At 38.6% G+C, this 23605-nt stretch overlaps 1 protein-coding gene across 2 annotated transcripts in view; it reads right to left on the reverse strand.

Moving 5' to 3' along the window:
• The window catches only part of RAMP2 (receptor activity modifying protein 2), a 617864-nt gene that overhangs the window by 437786 nt on the left and 156473 nt on the right, over window positions 1–23605 (reverse strand). Inside the window, exon 1 of one of the 2 annotated variants that reach the window (XM_077459450.1) lies at window positions 2722–2832. The exons of the other annotated variant lie outside the window; for it this stretch is intronic. The gene's annotated coding sequence lies outside the window, so the exon portion shown is untranslated. Of the gene's footprint in view, window positions 1–2721; window positions 2833–23605 lie in introns of those variants that run through there. 2 annotated transcript variants of the gene reach the window in all.

The raw sequence follows: 23605 nt of genomic DNA on the forward strand, positions 1-23605 counted from the left end.
ACTAGCAGCATACAAAATGCTGATACTCCCGAAACTTCTATATGTCTTCAGGGCGTTACCAATTCGAATCCCCTCGTCCTTTTTCATATCAGCCCAAGCGCAACTATCTTCATTTGTGTGGCAAGGAAGGAAACCTAGAAGCTCTAATACTATTTTATGTAGAAGAAAAGATTTGGGGGGTATGGGGTTCCCTATTCTAAGAGATTATTATAAGGCATGTGTCCTTGATCAAATCAAGTATTGGATTCAACCAGAAGCGGATAAACAATGGGCCACCATTGAGAGTGCTTGGCTACTCCCCAATTCATTATACTCTACATTGTTGGCGTCCTCATTTCCTAACACAAGGGTTATGTCGCAACACCCCATAATCGAATTAGTGACAGATACCTGGACTCAATTTATTCTTACTGTATCCAATCACCAGAACTTGACGGAGATATCAACTCCTATTTCTTCACTGTGTATATGCCTGACAGATATTGATTTGTCACTCTGGGAACAAAAGGGCCTGACATTGGTCTCGGATCTATTCAAAAACAATAAGCTGATCCCTTTTGAAACTCTAGCGATTAAATACGATATTCCCTCCACAGCCTATTTTACCTATTTACGAATAGCTTCTTTTCTAAAACAACATGGGGGCACCGCTGTTCTAATTCCTCACCAGGCATGGTCGTTTTGGACTGATGTAACGAAAGTCAAAGGGGGTATTTCCCTTTTTTATGATCTCTTGCAATCTAAAAGTCAATTTACGAAAACACATCCTCTCCAGAGATGGGAGAGAGATCTTGATACCTCATTCTCAGATGAGCAATGGAAAGCAGATATAAAAAGTACTGGTCGCTACATCAGATCCATAACACATTGGGAAACAACACAGAAACTACTTCTTAGGTGGTACTTCACTCCATATATTACAGTGAAATTTGCAAAGGAGAATTCGGACGCTTGCTGGCGAGGGTGTGCTAAAGTGGGTACGCTGTTGCATATGGTGTGGGAGTGCCCTTGCACCAGAAGTTTTTGGAGAGGAGTATTTACCCTTATCTCCAGAACTACTGGTATTCTTAGAGATGCAACCCCTGAACTAGCAATCCTAAACATACACATAGACCAATTTCCGCCATCCCTTAGATTTATAGTAGTTCAAATTTTGACAACAGCCAGACTTTTGATAGCCAAAAAGTGGAAATCCCCTGATCCCCCTTGCATTAGTGAACTAACGAAAAAAATAGATGAAACCTTTAAGTATGAACAAATTCTTTCCACGACAGAGGGGAAATCTTCTAGCCTATATTTTCAATGGGCACCTTGGATCGGTACTAGGAAAATTATATAACTTTCGGCCTTAACTTTATACTTCTTTCTTTCTGTCTTTTTGCTTTATTTCTCATTTGAATAAAATCCTTTGGCTGTAACTAAAAGGAGATGTTAATGTATCTATAAATAGAAGAGGCTAATAATCCTGTATTTGATTGAAAAGACTCTGTGTTTATTTGTATTATTTTTGAAAACTATTCTCCTGTATGCTATACCACTACGATGTATTGATATTTGTATTATCTTAGCCTTTCAATAAAAACTATTTGTTAAAAAAAAAAAAAAAAAGTTTTTTTAAAACCGCTAAATGCACACTCACATATGCCTGTGCCTGAGCCAGCACCAAGCATGTCTAGCCATGTACGTGGGAGTATGGATAGGGTCCACCTTTCCGTATGGTCAAAAGCCCTCAGCAGTAATCCGTGGTTCCTGAGAATACGTCCCAATCTTTCTCCCTCATCCACCGAACCTAATCAACAGGGGTCCAGGCAGCCACTACACATTTCGCAAATATAAATGTTGCATCATCAGGGAGCTGCAGTGGCACTAATACATTTGAGTGATTTTAAATGACTTTTTTTCCTGCAGAAATGACACTTTGTGCAGGGACAGTTCTAAGCACGGGAAACATACACCCCTTCACAGGCATACTATACACATCCCCCAAGTACGAAATTTAAAGGAATATTACACTTTTATTGTTTCACTTTAAGCATTATTAAAATCACTGCACCCGAAAAAACTGACGTTTTTAAAACTTTTTTTTGCATTGATACATGTCCCCTGCGGCAGGACCCAGGTCCCCAAACACTTTTTATGACAATAACTTGCATGTAAGCCTTTAAAATTAGCATTTTAGATTCCTCCCATAGACTTGTACAGGGTGTTCCGCGGCTTTTTGAATTTGCCGCAAACACCCCAAATTGTTCGCTGTTCAGTGAACAGGCGAACATGCAATGTTCAAGTCGTACATGAGTTCAACTCGAACTCGAAGCTCATCCCTACTCAGGAGCAGCATGAACCTGAGCAGCAAGAATTTTGTCACCCAAAGGAGAAGTGAGACTGGTGCGAAATGTGCAGAGGCGGCCCCGGACTAAAAGGGAGTACACTGGAGGCCCTGGACTTGAGGGGTTTAAAACCACTTTAAAGCATATGGCCCTTTAAGCCCCTCCCACTGTGAACAAAAATTATCAGCCCTGGGTGCCAGATGTGCTAGCTATGCCACTGCCTTTAAGCATCTGTTACCGACCACTAGAATGTATCTTGCCTCCATTTTATTTATTTTTTTCATTTCGCAACTTTTATCTACCTGTGCTGTAATTTTGTCTTTTTGGAAAGAGAGCCCGCAGCAAAAGCCAGAAAGATTAGGCATAGGGTGGAAAGGGGGGGGAGGTCGTGTACCTGGTTTTGCAATGGCCAAGATGTTGTTGAAGCCTCTGCTAGTTTACCAGTGGATGTGGCTGACCTGGTTCAGTTTCTGCAATATTAATCCCCAGCATTGGTGTCAGTTTCTGCAATAAGAATCCCCAGTATTGGTGTCAGTTTCTGCAATATTAATCCTCAGCATTGGTGTCAGTTTCTACAATAATAATCATAAAATGGTTAATGTATCACCACAGAGTGGTAATGTGGATACTGCTAAAATATTCAGTGCCAGGTCCTATAATTTGTTGCATATATTTGGAAAAGAAGGGCTTGGGCTTTATAGGCACGACCATATGAATATAGTGGTATAAAAAGAACATTTATTAACCACCTCAATACAGTGCACTTACACCCCCTTCCTGACCAGACCAGTTTTCAGCTTTCAGAGCTCTCACACTTTGAATGACAATTACTCAGTCATGCAACACTGTACCCATATGAAACTTGAGTCCTTTTTTCACACAAATAGAGCTTTCTTTTGGTGGTATTTAATCACTAGTGGGTTTTTTTCTTTTTTGTGGTATAAATAAAAAATGCCGTAAATTTTGTGGAAAAAAATGCCCTTTTCTTTGTTTCCATCAAATTTTATTTGCAAAATAGTAATTTTTCTTCATAAATTTTGGCCAAAATTTATACTGCTACATATCTTTGGTAAAAATAACCTAAATTAGTGTAAATGATTTGGTCTTTTTGAAAGTTATAGTCTACAAACTATGGTGCCAATCACTGAAAATTGATCACATCTGATCAGGCCTTCAGTATATCAGGTGTATCTCATTTCTTGAGACACTAACAAGTCAGGAAAGTACAAACACCCCCCGAATTAACCCTTTTTAGAAAGTAGACATTCCAAGTAAGTAGCATGATTATTTTTTTTTTAAGTTGTAATTTTTTCCCACAATTCTTTGCAAAATTAAGATTTTTTTTTTTTTTACAAAAATTGTCATATTAACAGGTTATTTCTCTCACAGAGCATATGCATACAACAAATTACATCCCAGAATACATTCTGCTACTCTTCCCAAGTATGGCGATACCACATGTGTGGGACGTTTACACAGCCTAACCACATACAAAGGCCCAACATTGAAGAAGCATCTTCAGGCATTTTACGAGCATAAATGACACATCTCATTTCTCAACCACATATTACACTTTTGAAGCCCCTGGAGTACCAGGACAATGGAATTGCCCCCAAAATGACCCCATTTTGGTAAGCAGACACCCCAACGTATAATCTATGAGGCATAATGAGTCTTTTTAACGGTTTATTTTTTCCAGAAGTTTTTGGAAAATGGGGGAAAAAATGAAAACGTGTTTCTTTTTACACAAAGTTGTCAATTTATCAGATATTTCCAACACATAGCATGTACATAGCAAAGATGACACCCCAAAATACATTCTGCTACTCCTTCTGAGTATGGTGATACCACATGTGTGAGACTTTTACACAGCCTGGCCGCATACAAAGGCCCAACACTGAAGTAGCATCTTCAGGCATTCTACGAGCATAAATGACACATCTCATTTCTCAACCACCTATTACACTTTTGAAGGCCCTGGAGCACCAGGACAATGGAATTGCCCCCAAAATGACCCCATTTTGGAAAGCAGACACCCCAACGTATAATCTATGAGGCATAATGAGTCTTTTGAACGGTTCATTTTTTCCAGAAGTTTTTGGAAAATGTGGGAAAAAATTAAAACGCATTTTTTTTTGTGGAAAAAGAAGAGGTAGGCCTGTGATGTAACCAAATATTAATGGTCTTCCTTATAAAAGCAAAAAAAATTTTTTTAATAAACAGTGAAAGAATAAAAAGTAAATGAATTAAAGTGATAAGTGATGGTTATGTCCCCAATATAAATGAGAAAACTTAATAATTACAGATCCCCTAAATTGGGGTTAATTTGAGTGTGATATTACCACATGTGAGAAAAAAAAACGTAATGGTTTAATATCTATAATATTAATGTACGTGTATGTATAAACTTAAATACTAATAAAAAAAAACACAGATGGTAAAAATAAAAAAGTAATGCAGAAAGACGCTGATAGAAATTCAAAAAAGTTCCAAAGAATGTAGAAGCAGACTGTGCAGGAGGTATGTGATGACTAATACAGCATCTTCCCGGTGCGTGTGACAAGTATTGATATTGCCCTCACCAGATTTCTTACCCCTACTGGGGTGGGATAGCCTCCACAGTGTGAGCCCCTGTGTCGCTATTTGTAGATTCTCTGGGGGGTTCGTTTGTCACCCGCTGGGGAAATATCACTAGGCTTTCAATGGAAAAGAGGAATATCCATAGTGTGACCTGTTTTTTAACAAGGATTTTATTAAATTAAAAAGGTTCTACTCACATTTAGATAAAAATGACAACGCCAGTGCATAAAACCGTCTGCCGGCTGTTACAGCTGATTGCGGAGAGTGTGCATCCTTTGGCTCTACTGCGATTGCGCGGCGTCAAAACCGCCATTTTGGTTATGGGAATACCACTCACATTACTCCGCAGAATGCGGAAGTATAAGTGGTCCCTAATTATATAAAAAACAAAACAAAATTCCTAAACCAGAGAGGAGGAAAAAATTTGTAGAGCTCTGCATCCTACATTAGGTCAACCAGCGCTGCTATTATAAGGGGATGGTCCCATTATATTATATAAGCATTCCACAACATATAATATGTCCCCAATCTCAGCACCTGGTATTGCATAATGGTAGACCTACATAACCACAATTTAAAAGTGAATACATGGCAATAAAGTATTTTTTTTAAATTATTCATGAAAAACATTTCTTTAATAGAAAAACACATAATAAGAAGATCAAATTAAAATTAAAGGAAAAAAGTGAAAAAAATTTGAAAAAATTATATGAAAATATATACAAAAAAATTAAAGAAAAATATAAAAATAAAGAAAAATTAAAAATGTAAAAAAAAAAAAAAAAATAATTAAAAATTAATTAAAGACCCAGAAAGGAAAAAACCTTTGGGGACCTATGAGGGAAAAAATGAATACTGTATTTATTGGCGTATAACACTCACTTTTTCACCATGAAAATCGGGTGCAAATAGCGTGTGCGTGTTATACGCCAATACAAATATGTAAGTTTTTTCCTGAAACGCCCCTCTTAAAATGAATGTGCGTGTTATACGCCTGTGCGTGTTATACGCCAATAAATACGGTAATACATTTGGATTTCTGTTGAATCCTAATAGAAGGGAACTATGTTTTTCCTATGGGCTAAGTTGTTATGTCTCAAGAAAAACTGGGTCCATCCTGCGCCTCCCTATCCAGAATGTATGTGTAAATCAAATAAGAGGAAAGAAAGGAATTGGATAAAGGAAAGAATTTTTTGACTCAAATGGAATGGATTATTTCAAAATGAATAACATTCGACCTATGTGACATAAATTACTTTGCTAAATTAAAGACAAAACTGGACCTTAAGGGGAGAAGCTGCATTCAGATCTGGTTATTTCAAGGTTATTACTAGATTCGATCATGGGGATGGGAACTAGAATCATGTAAATCCCCATGAATCAAATCGATTCTATGTAAAATAGCAATAATAAGTGCCCATCAGATTGCATATAGTGAGGAGCGATATAAAACAGAAATGTGTTGTCATTTGCATTATTTTTTATACAAAGTTGTCCATTTATCAGCATTATGGGCATTGTAGGCTATGGATCGGGTCTGGTGCGCATGCGTTCGGATCGTAGTACGTCTGCTCCCGTTCGGCAGTGACGTAATCACGTCGAACGGGTGGGGGGTATATCAGGAAGTGGAGCAGGCTGTCCATTGCCGGTTCCACGGAGGCGCCTTTCTGTCAGTTCGTCCATGACTAGGTCAGTAATATTTAAGATGATGCTTGGTCTTTCCTTCAGAGTTTTTTTTTTTTCTAATGATTACACTTTGATTCACATTTTCCTTAATCCTTTCTGTATTCATTAGGTTGGATGCTGAGCACTGAAGCTCTTTCTCTATTCTCTATTACCCTCATTTGGTTTATCTGCAACAGCTTTGTCCCATTTAGGGGATATATATATATTTCCAACTGCCCTTATCAGGCTTGTCTGTGGAACCTAAAGTTCGGGTAAGGTCCCCCTTTTTTTTCTTTTTTTTTTTAATTTAGGACTTAGCATTTTGGACTTCAAATTTACTGTTGTTCACCTTCCTATTGGCGCCTCTGTCTCATATTCGTTTTTGTTTTAATAGGGTAGGTCAATTTAGAAGGCCCTGGTGGCCTCTTGCTGTATTTGAGTATATCCCGCTTTGGGTTTTTGCCTCTTGATCTATATACCCCACAAGGGTATATTTGAGTTTAAAATTACCTTATTTGTTTGTTTTAGACTACCCCCTGCAGTTGCACTTAGGTGGTCCTGCCACTTGGGGGCTCGTGCGCTTGTTCAGCGCCGGGTTTGTCCCTTCTGCATTGGCTCTGGAGGTATGTACTTGGCCCCTATGGGTTACATGTATTATCCATCTAGGATGGAAACTGTGGGACATTTGGCAGTTTATAGCACTGTTGGGATTCCTTTTCCTTTTGATTGATGCAGTACTTACTGGGGCTTATAATTTTTTTATTAAATTGTTTTCTCTCCCTTTTTTTTTTTTTCTTTTTTTTTAGAATTTGTCTTCATATGGTGGTCTCACTCCATTTTCCCCTGATGAAGGCGTTTGTACGGCGAAACGTGTAGGGAGGATTTTGACCCGTCCGCACACCCAGGCCTATATCATCTTGGCCCTACCTCATTGGATGTGTTTTTGTTTTTATTTATGATTGTACAAATCCTTTTGATGCCATTGTGACTTTTGTATTTTGTTTTATTATGTATTAAAGTTGTTCTTTTTAAATATATTTATTTGTCTTTGATGAATCTAGGCACCATAATAACCCCCTTCCCCTCCAACTACCTTTTTTGTCTCTATATTATTTATTATAAATGAATGAAACCATTGAAAATAATTAAAATACTCTGTTATAAATGATACACATTCAGAATACTAATATAATTCATATTCCAATGCGCTTAGTTATTTATAGTTTATCTTTTTTTTTTACCCCCCCACCCCACCTTTTTACCATCATTTTTTTTATTCCTGCTCTTTATATTTTATTTTATAATACTACTACTTATTATTTATCCCTTATAATTATATTAATATTCAAAAACATCTAAAATTTCCCCATAATCCAATGTATAATTTCCTCACAAATCAAACTAAAATTAAACTAGGCATGTATTAGTCACCATTTGCATTAAACATAAGTAATATCTATAGTCCATCACATCCGAAAGTCTCTTATGGTTTTCTAATTTAATTTCTAATTGTTACATCTATTTATTATTATTATTATTATTATTATTATCTCACTTGCTATTCCCCTCTGTTTTACCATTCCAACAATCCATATCTTAGCTATATTTATTCTCATGTATGTATACTTTTTCCCCCCATCACTCTATACTCATCATTATCATTAGCTTTGTCGTGTTTTTTTATATATAGAGCCCTTCTTGTTACTTCCTGTTTCTTATGCTGCTATGGTAACAATCACGTGACCTAGGGGGTATTAAAGGACATTATCTACTTCCTGTTTCTTATGCTGGTACTTCCGGATTCTCATGCTGCTATGGTAACATCCACGTGACCTAGGGGTTATAAAAGGAATTTATCTAAGATGGCTGCCATAAAGCCTGAAGAAGGGACACGCATGACCCGAACGCAAGCTCCTCCCTGCTAACTCAGAAGTGATGCGATTCCCGCCAGTGCTGTTGCCTAGTGTTTGCGCTCCACAACCACCAGAAACATCGTATCCAGCTGTGTTTCCGGGCCTGGGACCATCCACATCATCTATCCCTCTGCTGGATTTACAGCTGATGGCCTCTCCTCTCTTATGGCGACTAGCGGATGTTGAAATAATTACAATGCCCATCTATGAACCACTTGTGAGTGTATTGATTTTTAAAAATTTTATTAAAATTTACCATTTTACTGCACTTAGAAGGCACCGTTCCTCTTTCATTTGTTTGATAATCAAGTCTACATTGATTCCATCGGAGTAATGCAAGGAGTCCCTAATGAATTCAAAGCACAAGACCAGATATCCGCCGGATTCACCACCATCTTTTTGTGGATTCAACCTAACAAGAATTTCGATTGGGTAAACTACATCTACTATAACCAGCAAAAGTTTGTGAACTATACCAGAGATGCCCTTAAAAGAGTAGCCAGCCAACTGCAGGCAATCTCATTGACAGCCTGGCAGAATCGTATTGCTCTTGATATGCTGTTGGCAGAGAAGGGAGGGGTGTGCAAGATGTTCGGAAACTTTTGTTGCACCTTCATTCCTAACATTACAGCCCCCGATGGTAGCATAACAAAGGCCCTTCAGGGATTGCAGATGCTGTCCCAAGAATTGGCGGAAAACTCTGGTGTGGAAGATCTCTGGTTGGACATGGTTCAGTAAATGGCATGAACTGGAGAGAAATATGTTAATTTCAATAGTGATGGCAGCCACAGTACTGACCCAGTGGGGTTGCTGTTGCATTCCCTGTGTCAGAGGACTCCTTCAACGGTTCATTGACACATCCTTGACCAAGACTATGTTTCTCCAAAAATATCTAAATTAACTCTATTCTGGACTTCTTTCTGAAACAGGTGAGGACGAGTATAAGAACTTTACCCCTGACTCTCGTGTGTGAACTATATGATGGACTTTGGTGAAATCCCAAAAGCTGAAGTGCTGAAAGAACTGTCATAAATGACTATAAACGGGGGAAATGTTAGAGAATTTAGATTCTTATTTTATAATTAGGGATGGCCGAACTGTTCGCCCGGCGCTTGGTTCGCGGCGAATTTTGCGTGTTCACGATTCGCCAAACAGGGCGGACTATTGCCGCTGTTCTCCCGGCAGACATATGTGTTTACAGTGTGAAAGGACTTTGACCCATGATGACACATCCATCATAGGGTACAGGACAGCCAATTGAGACATTTCAGCACATGGACAATTGGACATACCCCCTACCTTATAAATACATTATACATTCTGTCTTATGTCAGTGTAGGGACAGGATTCTGTGTGCAGCAGGGAGAGACTAGTGACAACTCACTAGATATTAGGTCCATAAAAGTCATTTTAAGGACTGGTATAGGTGTAGTACAGTATATAGGGTTCAGTGCACTGCTGTGCTGGTGATTGCAGCTGTCTTTTTTCAGTGTAAGGACAGGACGCTGTGTGGAGCAGTTCCACAAAGGTCCTTTTAAAGAGGAAGTAAACCCTGATGGGTTTACTTCCTCTTTCATTCCCTGCAAAGGCAAAGCATAATGGACTACTATGCATCGCATAGTAGCCCATTATGTGTCACTTACCTGACACAGGAGCCAGCGATGTCACCGCTGTCCCCTATAGTCCGGCACATCCATCTTTTCGGTGGGGTCTCGCAGCTCCGCCGCTGTCATTCGGCGGAGCCGCGATGACGTCACTCCCGCGCATGCGCACGGGAGCCGACACGCGCGGCAGCTCCATTGTTGGAAATGCCGCGCTCAGTGCGCCTGCGGTGCCTTTCTTCGGGCAAATATCTTCTAAACCGTATAGGTTTAGGAGATATTTCTTGGACCTACAGGTAAGCGTTAATCTAGGCTTACCTGTAGGTCAAAGTGGTTTGTAAGGGTTTACAACCAGCACCAAGCATGTCTAGCCATGTACGTGGGAGTATGGATAGGGTCCACCTTTCCGTATGGTCAAAAGCCCTCAGCAGTAATCCGTGGTTCCTGAGAATACGTCCCAATCTTTCTCCCTCATCCACCGAACCTAATCAACAGGGGTCCAGGCAGCCACTACACATTTCGCAAATATAAATGTTGCATCATCAGGGAGCTGCAGTGGCACTAATACATTTGAGTGATTTTAAATGACTTTTTTTCCTGCAGAAATGACACTTTGTGCAGGGACAGTTCTAAGCACGGGAAACATACACCCCTTCACAGGCATACTATACACATCCCCCAAGTACGAAATTTAAAGGAATATTACACTTTTATTGTTTCACTTTAAGCATTATTAAAATCACTGCACCCGAAAAAACTGACGTTTTTAAAACTTTTTTTTGCATTGATACATGTCCCCTGCGGCAGGACCCAGGTCCCCAAACACTTTTTATGACAATAACTTGCATGTAAGCCTTTAAAATTAGCATTTTAGATTCCTCCCATAGACTTGTACAGGGTGTTCCGCGGCTTTTTGAATTTGCCGCAAACACCCCAAATTGTTCGCTGTTCAGTGAACAGGCGAACATGCAATGTTCAAGTCGTACATGAGTTCAACTCGAACTCGAAGCTCATCCCTACTCAGGAGCAGCATGAACCTGAGCAGCAAGAATTTTGTCACCCAAAGGAGAAGTGAGACTGGTGCGAAATGTGCAGAGGCGGCCCCGGACTAAAAGGGAGTACACTGGAGGCCCTGGACTTGAGGGGTTTAAAACCACTTTAAAGCATATGGCCCTTTAAGCCCCTCCCACTGTGAACAAAAATTATCAGCCCTGGGTGCCAGATGTGCTAGCTATGCCACTGCCTTTAAGCATCTGTTACCGACCACTAGAATGTATCTTGCCTCCATTTTATTTATTTTTTTCATTTCGCAACTTTTATCTACCTGTGCTGTAATTTTGTCTTTTTGGAAAGAGAGCCCGCAGCAAAAGCCAGAAAGATTAGGCATAGGGTGGAAAGGGGGGGGAGGTCGTGTACCTGGTTTTGCAATGGCCAAGATGTTGTTGAAGCCTCTGCTAGTTTACCAGTGGATGTGGCTGACCTGGTTCAGTTTCTGCAATATTAATCCCCAGCATTGGTGTCAGTTTCTGCAATAAGAATCCCCAGTATTGGTGTCAGTTTCTGCAATATTAATCCTCAGCATTGGTGTCAGTTTCTACAATAATAATCATAAAATGGTTAATGTATCACCACAGAGTGGTAATGTGGATACTGCTAAAATATTCAGTGCCAGGTCCTATAATTTGTTGCATATATTTGGAAAAGAAGGGCTTGGGCTTTATAGGCACGACCATATGAATATAGTGGTATAAAAAGAACATTTATTAACCACCTCAATACAGTGCACTTACACCCCCTTCCTGACCAGACCAGTTTTCAGCTTTCAGAGCTCTCACACTTTGAATGACAATTACTCAGTCATGCAACACTGTACCCATATGAAACTTGAGTCCTTTTTTCACACAAATAGAGCTTTCTTTTGGTGGTATTTAATCACTAGTGGGTTTTTTTCTTTTTTGTGGTATAAATAAAAAATGCCGTAAATTTTGTGGAAAAAAATGCCCTTTTCTTTGTTTCCATCAAATTTTATTTGCAAAATAGTAATTTTTCTTCATAAATTTTGGCCAAAATTTATACTGCTACATATCTTTGGTAAAAATAACCTAAATTAGTGTAAATGATTTGGTCTTTTTGAAAGTTATAGTCTACAAACTATGGTGCCAATCACTGAAAATTGATCACATCTGATCAGGCCTTCAGTATATCAGGTGTATCTCATTTCTTGAGACACTAACAAGTCAGGAAAGTACAAACACCCCCCGAATTAACCCTTTTTAGAAAGTAGACATTCCAAGTAAGTAGCATGATTATTTTTTTTTTAAGTTGTAATTTTTTCCCACAATTCTTTGCAAAATTAAGATTTTTTTTTTTTTTTACAAAAATTGTCATATTAACAGGTTATTTCTCTCACAGAGCATATGCATACAACAAATTACATCCCAGAATACATTCTGCTACTCTTCCCAAGTATGGCGATACCACATGTGTGGGACGTTTACACAGCCTAACCACATACAAAGGCCCAACATTGAAGAAGCATCTTCAGGCATTTTACGAGCATAAATGACACATCTCATTTCTCAACCACATATTACACTTTTGAAGCCCCTGGAGTACCAGGACAATGGAATTGCCCCCAAAATGACCCCATTTTGGTAAGCAGACACCCCAACGTATAATCTATGAGGCATAATGAGTCTTTTTAACGGTTTATTTTTTCCAGAAGTTTTTGGAAAATGGGGGAAAAAATGAAAACGTGTTTCTTTTTACACAAAGTTGTCAATTTATCAGATATTTCCAACACATAGCATGTACATAGCAAAGATGACACCCCAAAATACATTCTGCTACTCCTTCTGAGTATGGTGATACCACATGTGTGAGACTTTTACACAGCCTGGCCGCATACAAAGGCCCAACACTGAAGTAGCATCTTCAGGCATTCTACGAGCATAAATGACACATCTCATTTCTCAACCACCTATTACACTTTTGAAGGCCCTGGAGCACCAGGACAATGGAATTGCCCCCAAAATGACCCCATTTTGGAAAGCAGACACCCCAACGTATAATCTATGAGGCATAATGAGTCTTTTGAACGGTTCATTTTTTCCAGAAGTTTTTGGAAAATGTGGGAAAAAATTAAAACGCATTTTTTTTTGTGGAAAAAGAAGAGGTAGGCCTGTGATGTAACCAAATATTAATGGTCTTCCTTATAAAAGCAAAAAAAAATTTTTTAATAAACAGTGAAAGAATAAAAAGTAAATGAATTAAAGTGATAAGTGATGGTTATGTCCCCAATATAAATGAGAAAACTTAATAATTACAGATCCCCTAAATTGGGGTTAATTTGAGTGTGATATTACCACATGTGAGAAAAAAAAAACGTAATGGTTTAATATCTATAATATTAATGTACGTGTATGTATAAACTTAAATACTAATAAAAAAAAACACAGATGGTAAAAATAAAAAAGTAATGCAGAAAGACGCTGATAGAAATTCAAAAAAGTTCCAAAGAATGTAGAAGCAGACTGTGCAGGAGGTATGTGATGACTAATACAGCATCTTCCCGGTGCGTGTGACAAGTATTGATATTGCCCTCACCAGATTTCTTACCCCTACTGGGGTGGGATAGCCTCCACAGTGTGAGCCCCTGTGTCGCTATTTGTAGATTCTCTGGGGGGTTCGTTTGTCACCCGCTGGGGAAATATCACTAGGCTTTCAATGGAAAAGAGGAATATCCATAGTGTGACCTGTTTTTTAACAAGGATTTTATTAAATTAAAAAGGTTCTACTCACATTTAGATAAAAATGACAACGCCAGTGCATAAAACCGTCTGCCGGCTGTTACAGCTGATTGCGGAGAGTGTGCATCCTTTGGCTCTACTGCGATTGCGCGGCGTCAAAACCGCCATTTTGGTTATGGGAATACCACTCACATTACTCCGCAGAATGCGGAAGTATAAGTGGTCCCTAATTATATAAAAAACAAAACAAAATTCCTAAACCAGAGAGGAGGAAAAAATTTGTAGAGCTCTGCATCCTACATTAGGTCAACCAGCGCTGCTATTATAAGGGGATGGTCCCATTATATTATATAAGCATTCCACAACATATAATATGTCCCCAATCTCAGCACCTGGTATTGCATAATGGTAGACCTACATAACCACAATTTAAAAGTGAATACATGGCAATAAAGTATTTTTTTTAAATTATTCATGAAAAACATTTCTTTAATAGAAAAACACATAATAAGAAGATCAAATTAAAATTAAAGGAAAAAAGTGAAAAAAATTTGAAAAAATTATATGAAAATATATACAAAAAAATTAAAGAAAAATATAAAAATAAAGAAAAATTAAAAATGTAAAAAAAAAAAAAAAAATAATTAAAAATTAATTAAAGACCCAGAAAGGAAAAAACCTTTGGGGACCTATGAGGGAAAAAATGAATACTGTATTTATTGGCGTATAACACTCACTTTTTCACCATGAAAATCGGGTGCAAATAGCGTGTGCGTGTTATACGCCAATACAAATATGTAAGTTTTTTCCTGAAACGCCCCTCTTAAAATGAATGTGCGTGTTATACGCCTGTGCGTGTTATACGCCAATAAATACGGTAATACATTTGGATTTCTGTTGAATCCTAATAGAAGGGAACTATGTTTTTCCTATGGGCTAAGTTGTTATGTCTCAAGAAAAACTGGGTCCATCCTGCGCCTCCCTATCCAGAATGTATGTGTAAATCAAATAAGAGGAAAGAAAGGAATTGGATAAAGGAAAGAATTTTTTGACTCAAATGGAATGGATTATTTCAAAATGAATAACATTCGACCTATGTGACATAAATTACTTTGCTAAATTAAAGACAAAACTGGACCTTAAGGGGAGAAGCTGCATTCAGATCTGGTTATTTCAAGGTTATTACTAGATTCGATCATGGGGATGGGAACTAGAATCATGTAAATCCCCATGAATCAAATCGATTCTATGTAAAATAGCAATAATAAGTGCCCATCAGATTGCATATAGTGAGGAGCGATATAAAACAGAAATGTGTTGTCATTTGCATTATTTTTTATACAAAGTTGTCCATTTATCAGCATTATGGGCATTGTAGGCTATGGATCGGGTCTGGTGCGCATGCGTTCGGATCGTAGTACGTCTGCTCCCGTTCGGCAGTGACGTAATCACGTCGAACGGGTGGGGGGTATATCAGGAAGTGGAGCAGGCTGTCCATTGCCGGTTCCACGGAGGCGCCTTTCTGTCAGTTCGTCCATGACTAGGTCAGTAATATTTAAGATGATGCTTGGTCTTTCCTTCAGAGTTTTTTTTTTTTCTAATGATTACACTTTGATTCACATTTTCCTTAATCCTTTCTGTATTCATTAGGTTGGATGCTGAGCACTGAAGCTCTTTCTCTATTCTCTATTACCCTCATTTGGTTTATCTGCAACAGCTTTGTCCCATTTAGGGGATATATATATATTTCCAACTGCCCTTATCAGGCTTGTCTGTGGAACCTAAAGTTCGGGTAAGGTCCCCCTTTTTTTTCTTTTTTTTTTTAATTTAGGACTTAGCATTTTGGACTTCAAATTTACTGTTGTTCACCTTCCTATTGGCGCCTCTGTCTCATATTCGTTTTTGTTTTAATAGGGTAGGTCAATTTAGAAGGCCCTGGTGGCCTCTTGCTGTATTTGAGTATATCCCGCTTTGGGTTTTTGCCTCTTGATCTATATACCCCACAAGGGTATATTTGAGTTTAAAATTACCTTATTTGTTTGTTTTAGACTACCCCCTGCAGTTGCACTTAGGTGGTCCTGCCACTTGGGGGCTCGTGCGCTTGTTCAGCGCCGGGTTTGTCCCTTCTGCATTGGCTCTGGAGGTATGTACTTGGCCCCTATGGGTTACATGTATTATCCATCTAGGATGGAAACTGTGGGACATTTGGCAGTTTATAGCACTGTTGGGATTCCTTTTCCTTTTGATTGATGCAGTACTTACTGGGGCTTATAATTTTTTTATTAAATTGTTTTCTCTCCCTTTTTTTTTTTTTCTTTTTTTTTAGAATTTGTCTTCATATGGTGGTCTCACTCCATTTTCCCCTGATGAAGGCGTTTGTACGGCGAAACGTGTAGGGAGGATTTTGACCCGTCCGCACACCCAGGCCTATATCATCTTGGCCCTACCTCATTGGATGTGTTTTTGTTTTTATTTATGATTGTACAAATCCTTTTGATGCCATTGTGACTTTTGTATTTTGTTTTATTATGTATTAAAGTTGTTCTTTTTAAATATATTTATTTGTCTTTGATGAATCTAGGCACCATAATAACCCCCTTCCCCTCCAACTACCTTTTTTGTCTCTATATTATTTATTATAAATGAATGAAACCATTGAAAATAATTAAAATACTCTGTTATAAATGATACACATTCAGAATACTAATATAATTCATATTCCAATGCGCTTAGTTATTTATAGTTTATCTTTTTTTTTTACCCCCCCACCCCACCTTTTTACCATCATTTTTTTTATTCCTGCTCTTTATATTTTATTTTATAATACTACTACTTATTATTTATCCCTTATAATTATATTAATATTCAAAAACATCTAAAATTTCCCCATAATCCAATGTATAATTTCCTCACAAATCAAACTAAAATTAAACTAGGCATGTATTAGTCACCATTTGCATTAAACATAAGTAATATCTATAGTCCATCACATCCGAAAGTCTCTTATGGTTTTCTAATTTAATTTCTAATTGTTACATCTATTTATTATTATTATTATTATTATTATTATCTCACTTGCTATTCCCCTCTGTTTTACCATTCCAACAATCCATATCTTAGCTATATTTATTCTCATGTATGTATACTTTTTCCCCCCATCACTCTATACTCATCATTATCATTAGCTTTGTCGTGTTTTTTTATATATAGAGCCCTTCTTGTTACTTCCTGTTTCTTATGCTGCTATGGTAACAATCACGTGACCTAGGGGGTATTAAAGGACATTATCTACTTCCTGTTTCTTATGCTGGTACTTCCGGATTCTCATGCTGCTATGGTAACATCCACGTGACCTAGGGGTTATAAAAGGAATTTATCTAAGATGGCTGCCATAAAGCCTGAAGAAGGGACACGCATGACCCGAACGCAAGCTCCTCCCTGCTAACTCAGAAGTGATGCGATTCCCGCCAGTGCTGTTGCCTAGTGTTTGCGCTCCACAACCACCAGAAACATCGTATCCAGCTGTGTTTCCGGGCCTGGGACCATCCACATCATCTATCCCTCTGCTGGATTTACAGCTGATGGCCTCTCCTCTCTTATGGCGACTAGCGGATGTTGAAATAATTACAATGCCCATCTATGAACCACTTGTGAGTGTATTGATTTTTTAAAATTTTATTAAAATTTACCATTTTACTGCACTTAGAAGGCACCGTTCCTCTTTCATTTGTTTGATAATCAAGTCTACATTGATTCCATCGGAGTAATGCAAGGAGTCCCTAATGAATTCAAAGCACAAGACCAGATATCCGCCGGATTCACCACCATCTTTTTGTGGATTCAACCTAACAAGAATTTCGATTGGGTAAACTACATCTACTATAACCAGCAAAAGTTTGTGAACTATACCAGAGATGCCCTTAAAAGAGTAGCCAGCCAACTGCAGGCAATCTCATTGACAGCCTGGCAGAATCGTATTGCTCTTGATATGCTGTTGGCAGAGAAGGGAGGGGTGTGCAAGATGTTCGGAAACTTTTGTTGCACCTTCATTCCTAACATTACAGCCCCCGATGGTAGCATAACAAAGGCCCTTCAGGGATTGCAGATGCTGTCCCAAGAATTGGCGGAAAACTCTGGTGTGGAAGATCTCTGGTTGGACATGGTTCAGTAAATGGCATGAACTGGAGAGAAATATGTTAATTTCAATAGTGATGGCAGCCACAGTACTGACCCAGTGGGGTTGCTGTTGCATTCCCTGTGTCAGAGGACTCCTTCAACGGTTCATTGACACATCCTTGACCAAGACTATGTTTCTCCAAAAATATCTAAATTAACTCTATTCTGGACTTCTTTCTGAAACAGGTGAGGACGAGTATAAGAACTTTACCCCTGACTCTCGTGTGTGAACTATATGATGGACTTTGGTGAAATCCCAAAAGCTGAAGTGCTGAAAGAACTGTCATAAATGACTATAAACGGGGGAAATGTTAGAGAATTTAGATTCTTATTTTATAATTAGGGATGGCCGAACTGTTCGCCCGGCGCTTGGTTCGCGGCGAATTTTGCGTGTTCACGATTCGCCAAACAGGGCGGACTATTGCCGCTGTTCTCCCGGCAGACATATGTGTTTACAGTGTGAAAGGACTTTGACCCATGATGACACATCCATCATAGGGTACAGGACAGCCAATTGAGACATTTCAGCACATGGACAATTGGACATACCCCCTACCTTATAAATACATTATACATTCTGTCTTATGTCAGTGTAGGGACAGGATTCTGTGTGCAGCAGGGAGAGACTAGTGACAACTCACTAGATATTAGGTCCATAAAAGTCATTTTAAGGACTGGTATAGGTGTAGTACAGTATATAGGGTTCAGTGCACTGCTGTGCTGGTGATTGCAGCTGTCTTTTTTCAGTGTAAGGACAGGACGCTGTGTGGAGCAGTTCCACAAAGGTCCTTTTAAAGAGGAAGTAAACCCTGATGGGTTTACTTCCTCTTTCATTCCCTGCAAAGGCAAAGCATAATGGACTACTATGCATCGCATAGTAGCCCATTATGTGTCACTTACCTGACACAGGAGCCAGCGATGTCACCGCTGTCCCCTATAGTCCGGCACATCCATCTTTTCGGTGGGGTCTCGCAGCTCCGCCGCTGTCATTCGGCGGAGCCGCGATGACGTCACTCCCGCGCATGCGCACGGGAGCCGACACGCGCGGCAGCTCCATTGTTGGAAATGCCGCGCTCAGTGCGCCTGCGGTGCCTTTCTTCGGGCAAATATCTTCTAAACCGTATAGGTTTAGGAGATATTTCTTGGACCTACAGGTAAGCGTTAATCTAGGCTTACCTGTAGGTCAAAGTGGTTTGTAAGGGTTTACAACCAGCACCAAGCATGTCTAGCCATGTACGTGGGAGTATGGATAGGGTCCACCTTTCCGTATGGTCAAAAGCCCTCAGCAGTAATCCGTGGTTCCTGAGAATACGTCCCAATCTTTCTCCCTCATCCACCGAACCTAATCAACAGGGGTCCAGGCAGCCACTACACATTTCGCAAATATAAATGTTGCATCATCAGGGAGCTGCAGTGGCACTAATACATTTGAGTGATTTTAAATGACTTTTTTTCCTGCAGAAATGACACTTTGTGCAGGGACAGTTCTAAGCACGGGAAACATACACCCCTTCACAGGCATACTATACACATCCCCCAAGTACGAAATTTAAAGGAATATTACACTTTTATTGTTTCACTTTAAGCATTATTAAAATCACTGCACCCGAAAAAACTGACGTTTTTAAAACTTTTTTTTGCATTGATACATGTCCCCTGCGGCAGGACCCAGGTCCCCAAACACTTTTTATGACAATAACTTGCATGTAAGCCTTTAAAATTAGCATTTTAGATTCCTCCCATAGACTTGTACAGGGTGTTCCGCGGCTTTTTGAATTTGCCGCAAACACCCCAAATTGTTCGCTGTTCAGTGAACAGGCGAACATGCAATGTTCAAGTCGTACATGAGTTCAACTCGAACTCGAAGCTCATCCCTACTCAGGAGCAGCATGAACCTGAGCAGCAAGAATTTTGTCACCCAAAGGAGAAGTGAGACTGGTGCGAAATGTGCAGAGGCGGCCCCGGACTAAAAGGGAGTACACTGGAGGCCCTGGACTTGAGGGGTTTAAAACCACTTTAAAGCATATGGCCCTTTAAGCCCCTCCCACTGTGAACAAAAATTATCAGCCCTGGGTGCCAGATGTGCTAGCTATGCCACTGCCTTTAAGCATCTGTTACCGACCACTAGAATGTATCTTGCCTCCATTTTATTTATTTTTTTCATTTCGCAACTTTTATCTACCTGTGCTGTAATTTTGTCTTTTTGGAAAGAGAGCCCGCAGCAAAAGCCAGAAAGATTAGGCATAGGGTGGAAAGGGGGGGGAGGTCGTGTACCTGGTTTTGCAATGGCCAAGATGTTGTTGAAGCCTCTGCTAGTTTACCAGTGGATGTGGCTGACCTGGTTCAGTTTCTGCAATATTAATCCCCAGCATTGGTGTCAGTTTCTGCAATAAGAATCCCCAGTATTGGTGTCAGTTTCTGCAATATTAATCCTCAGCATTGGTGTCAGTTTCTACAATAATAATCATAAAATGGTTAATGTATCACCACAGAGTGGTAATGTGGATACTGCTAAAATATTCAGTGCCAGGTCCTATAATTTGTTGCATATATTTGGAAAAGAAGGGCTTGGGCTTTATAGGCACGACCATATGAATATAGTGGTATAAAAAGAACATTTATTAACCACCTCAATACAGTGCACTTACACCCCCTTCCTGACCAGACCAGTTTTCAGCTTTCAGAGCTCTCACACTTTGAATGACAATTACTCAGTCATGCAACACTGTACCCATATGAAACTTGAGTCCTTTTTTCACACAAATAGAGCTTTCTTTTGGTGGTATTTAATCACTAGTGGGTTTTTTTCTTTTTTGTGGTATAAATAAAAAATGCCGTAAATTTTGTGGAAAAAAATGCCCTTTTCTTTGTTTCCATCAAATTTTATTTGCAAAATAGTAATTTTTCTTCATAAATTTTGGCCAAAATTTATACTGCTACATATCTTTGGTAAAAATAACCTAAATTAGTGTAAATGATTTGGTCTTTTTGAAAGTTATAGTCTACAAACTATGGTGCCAATCACTGAAAATTGATCACATCTGATCAGGCCTTCAGTATATCAGGTGTATCTCATTTCTTGAGACACTAACAAGTCAGGAAAGTACAAACACCCCCCGAATTAACCCTTTTTAGAAAGTAGACATTCCAAGTAAGTAGCATGATTATTTTTTTTTTAAGTTGTAATTTTTTCCCACAATTCTTTGCAAAATTAAGATTTTTTTTTTTTTTACAAAAATTGTCATATTAACAGGTTATTTCTCTCACAGAGCATATGCATACAACAAATTACATCCCAGAATACATTCTGCTACTCTTCCCAAGTATGGCGATACCACATGTGTGGGACGTTTACACAGCCTAACCACATACAAAGGCCCAACATTGAAGAAGCATCTTCAGGCATTTTACGAGCATAAATGACACATCTCATTTCTCAACCACATATTACACTTTTGAAGCCCCTGGAGTACCAGGACAATGGAATTGCCCCCAAAATGACCCCATTTTGGTAAGCAGACACCCCAACGTATAATCTATGAGGCATAATGAGTCTTTTTAACGGTTTATTTTTTCCAGAAGTTTTTGGAAAATGGGGGAAAAAATGAAAACGTGTTTCTTTTTACACAAAGTTGTCAATTTATCAGATATTTCCAACACATAGCATGTACATAGCAAAGATGACACCCCAAAATACATTCTGCTACTCCTTCTGAGTATGGTGATACCACATGTGTGAGACTTTTACACAGCCTGGCCGCATACAAAGGCCCAACACTGAAGTAGCATCTTCAGGCATTCTACGAGCATAAATGACACATCTCATTTCTCAACCACCTATTACACTTTTGAAGGCCCTGGAGCACCAGGACAATGGAATTGCCCCCAAAATGACCCCATTTTGGAAAGCAGACACCCCAACGTATAATCTATGAGGCATAATGAGTCTTTTGAACGGTTCATTTTTTCCAGAAGTTTTTGGAAAATGTGGGAAAAAATTAAAACGCATTTTTTTTTGTGGAAAAAGAAGAGGTAGGCCTGTGATGTAACCAAATATTAATGGTCTTCCTTATAAAAGCAAAAAAAATTTTTTTAATAAACAGTGAAAGAATAAAAAGTAAATGAATTAAAGTGATAAGTGATGGTTATGTCCCCAATATAAATGAGAAAACTTAATAATTACAGATCCCCTAAATTGGGGTTAATTTGAGTGTGATATTACCACATGTGAGAAAAAAAAACGTAATGGTTTAATATCTATAATATTAATGTACGTGTATGTATAAACTTAAATACTAATAAAAAAAAACACAGATGGTAAAAATAAAAAAGTAATGCAGAAAGACGCTGATAGAAATTCAAAAAAGTTCCAAAGAATGTAGAAGCAGACTGTGCAGGAGGTATGTGATGACTAATACAGCATCTTCCCGGTGCGTGTGACAAGTATTGATATTGCCCTCACCAGATTTCTTACCCCTACTGGGGTGGGATAGCCTCCACAGTGTGAGCCCCTGTGTCGCTATTTGTAGATTCTCTGGGGGGTTCGTTTGTCACCCGCTGGGGAAATATCACTAGGCTTTCAATGGAAAAGAGGAATATCCATAGTGTGACCTGTTTTTTAACAAGGATTTTATTAAATTAAAAAGGTTCTACTCACATTTAGATAAAAATGACAACGCCAGTGCATAAAACCGTCTGCCGGCTGTTACAGCTGATTGCGGAGAGTGTGCATCCTTTGGCTCTACTGCGATTGCGCGGCGTCAAAACCGCCATTTTGGTTATGGGAATACCACTCACATTACTCCGCAGAATGCGGAAGTATAAGTGGTCCCTAATTATATAAAAAACAAAACAAAATTCCTAAACCAGAGAGGAGGAAAAAATTTGTAGAGCTCTGCATCCTACATTAGGTCAACCAGCGCTGCTATTATAAGGGGATGGTCCCATTATATTATATAAGCATTCCACAACATATAATATGTCCCCAATCTCAGCACCTGGTATTGCATAATGGTAGACCTACATAACCACAATTTAAAAGTGAATACATGGCAATAAAGTATTTTTTTTAAATTATTCATGAAAAACATTTCTTTAATAGAAAAACACATAATAAGAAGATCAAATTAAAATTAAAGGAAAAAAGTGAAAAAAATTTGAAAAAATTATATGAAAATATATACAAAAAAATTAAAGAAAAATATAAAAATAAAGAAAAATTAAAAATGTAAAAAAAAAAAAAAAATAATTAAAAATTAATTAAAGACCCAGAAAGGAAAAAACCTTTGGGGACCTATGAGGGAAAAAATGAATACTGTATTTATTGGCGTATAACACTCACTTTTTCACCATGAAAATCGGGTGCAAATAGCGTGTGCGTGTTATACGCCAATACAAATATGTAAGTTTTTTCCTGAAACGCCCCTCTTAAAATGAATGTGCGTGTTATACGCCTGTGCGTGTTATACGCCAATAAATACGGTAATACATTTGGATTTCTGTTGAATCCTAATAGAAGGGAACTATGTTTTTCCTATGGGCTAAGTTGTTATGTCTCAAGAAAAACTGGGTCCATCCTGCGCCTCCCTATCCAG

Source organism: Lithobates pipiens, unplaced genomic scaffold (genome assembly GCF_037356315.1).
Source record: "Lithobates pipiens isolate NorthernLeopardFrog02 unplaced genomic scaffold, aLitPip1_a1.2 Scaffold_28, whole genome shotgun sequence".
NCBI classification, from domain to species: Eukaryota; Metazoa; Chordata; class Amphibia; order Anura; family Ranidae; genus Lithobates; species Lithobates pipiens.